Raw genomic sequence first — 3,024 nt, forward strand, 5'->3', positions numbered from 1 at the left:
AGATTTGATACGGAAACACTTTGTTTTAACACTGGATTTTAACTACTAATAATATACATCCCAGAGTTACATAAACAGAATGTGACTCTATAAGTGTAAAATTAACTCTGCTTTTGCACAAAGTCTGCTAACACCAAAACATTTAACACTTTTGAATTTGCTGTGTTGTATGTGTTTGGCGCCATGTCAGGTTTTTGTTGTTTTTCTTGTATTAAAATCTTTAGTTTTTTTTACTAAGTTCTTTATGTCAGTCTGCATTCCTGGTCCAACTTTCTTGAACCCTTGACACAAATGCTAAATTTTGTTGTTGTTGCTTTTTAATATAACTCTCCCAGAAGCAGAGACAGGCAAACAAATCACCCTTTTTAGTTACATCATGTACAGGAAGGTAGGATTTGTCAACTGATAATTTCACTATTATCACCAAATCACCATTCAATGTGATTTGTGAATTCTAACTCACAGTTCACATGTCAAACAAGAAGTTTAAAATCCAGATAGTCATCTCTTAAACATCTTACTAAAAAAGGAAAATAATTATGAGAATAACCTTCCCCAGTAGTGGGGTAGGTTGTAAGAAAGAATCACTTTGTGTTTGACCATGTCCACATACGTGGACATCATTTTTCTCATAAACAGCATTTTAAAAGATAAAAAAATAAATCTTTGTTTTTGCACTCATAAGGTCCCAATCATCCCAAATAAACAACTAAGCGAAGTAAAAAATGTATACCTTGCTAGAGTTTGGGTCTTAGGAGGTTAAGCTTCTGGGTGTTGTTCTAAACCAAACATGTTTCGTTCATTTTAGTGTCTTCCTTAACATCTACTTTGTTTACAAAATGCAGTACAATATAACAAGTTTGTCAGTGGTTAGCTCTGTACTTTACCAACTCTTCCACAAACATACAAGTATACTACAGGAGACACAGCACACATGTGGCAGCAACACTGGAGGCCCACTGTGCTGCTGAAACAATGTGGGTGTTAGAGAGGTATGCAGCAGGGCACTTTTTCCTCGTTAAACGTTTATTATTCGTTTGATTCCATGAATTGATCAACTTTGATGTTTAATTTGACAAACTAATGAAGATTCATGTTGTCAAATTATGATAATATCAGCTGAAACTTCTTTGTTTTTATGTTGGCCCATTTTAACCTGAGCACTGTGTCATTGCTCGGGTGGGAAGTTTAACTCTTATAGTTCATATACAGTATTCATACTATTTTTGTTTTTTTGCCTGTGTCACTAGGTATAAGTGTGTAATAATTTGTTTGTCTGTTTGTAAAATATCTCATGCACCAGCCTACAGATTTTAATGAAATCTTCGGAAAGTAATCATTAGATTATATCTAGAGCTGATTAACTTTTGGAGTGAATTCAATTCAAGATGGCCACTACAGCCAGACTTTAGCCAACACATAAATACCTATAATTCAATCAATTTTACAAATATTGAGAGAACAAAATCTGCTGCTGTTTGTAAAAGTAAGCTTAAAACTTACCTGTTCAGGTTGATTATAAGTTTAATTGCTCTTTCTCAAGTTTTATGATTATATTGTTTTCTTTTTAGTGGTAGTTGTAGTTTGACTTTTATTTTTAAATATAACTAACTGTAATATATCTTAAATATTTATTTTAACTCAGTCTTATGTCTTTATTATAATTTATACCTACCTCTGGTGCTTCTTCATTAATAAAATTCTGTTGTTTCAGTTCCTTAAGTCACTTCATGCTAAAGTCATTATTTAATCCTTTTACAACATATTGCTGTTTTAATTTATCCTGATTACAGTTGTTGTTTTTTGCTTGTTTGTTTTTTGTTTTATTTGTTAAATTTTCACATAATGCAGATAACTAAGTCCTTATCTCTACCACTAGATGGCGATCTAGCGCTGTCACTGAGAGAACAAATACTTTACCTTCATTGTGCAGTTTTTACTCTGTATGGTAGCTGATGTGTTGCCCATAGCAACAACTTACTACAACAAAGGAATAAGCAAAATGTGGATGTTATTCACAACCTGTATACAATCAAAAGGTACAATACAACACAATCATGCAGTACAGTGTTTGCTGAACTTCCACAAACTATCACGTGTAAATTTCTCACCAGTCAGAAGGACGGATTCCTTGTTGCTCTGCAGCACATTGACAGTATTGATGTCAATAAGATGTTAAAAGGAGGAGGAGGGTGGTCCTAATTACCATCGTTTGTTCAGGTCTCTATTGAGCTTTTTCACTAAATGCAAATGTCATTGTATCTCCACCCTTTAGACTTTATTGATCTTCTTATATGTCTCCATCTCTTCATTCACATCTTCACATCTGTTTGAATTAAATGTGTTTTGTATAATACTTGCAGTATTAAGTTTTGTCCTTGTTCATTTAAAATTTGTTGCAGCAAATTTGTGTGAAGTGGCAGCTTACTGATGTTTTATTTATTCCGAAGTGCAAATACATCTTACCTGCACACTCATACCCATGTGATGTTTGCTGCATGTGTGTGTGTAGATGTGTGTGTGATTAAGTGTGCGCATAATGCTCAGCAAACCCACTGCAGAGATGATGTCGCATGATGTTATGGAGCAACAATATCTTGGAGCCAAGGGGGGGGATTCTGCTTTCTCTCCCTGTCGCAGCATCAGTCAAGGTAAATATATTCCTCCCTCCCTACCTCATCTCCCTCCCACTTTCTCTTCCTCTCATTCTCTCTCCCTAGCAGCACATTTTAGTAGCCGCCAATCTTTTCATCTTTTTTTAACTCCTCTTTGTTCTTTTTCTGGTTGTTTTATTTTCTCAAACCCTATTCAAATGTTCTTTTATGTTCAAAATAGAAATTATACCCTCCTTTTGTTGTGTCTTTCTCTTGTTTCTGTTTTTTTTTTTTTCTTCTCTGCAAGCTGGGATTTTGCTTGCTGCTACACTATGCTGCTTTTTCCTCTGAAACCCTTGCACCTCTTTCAAAATTCAGTTTGTGCCTAAATAATCCTAGGAGCTATGCTGTCGGGAGCAATTGCTCCGGT

The sequence above is a fragment of the Kryptolebias marmoratus genome, linkage group LG7 (genome assembly GCF_001649575.2).
Source record: "Kryptolebias marmoratus isolate JLee-2015 linkage group LG7, ASM164957v2, whole genome shotgun sequence".
In the NCBI taxonomy this organism is placed as follows: Eukaryota; Metazoa; Chordata; class Actinopteri; order Cyprinodontiformes; family Rivulidae; genus Kryptolebias; species Kryptolebias marmoratus.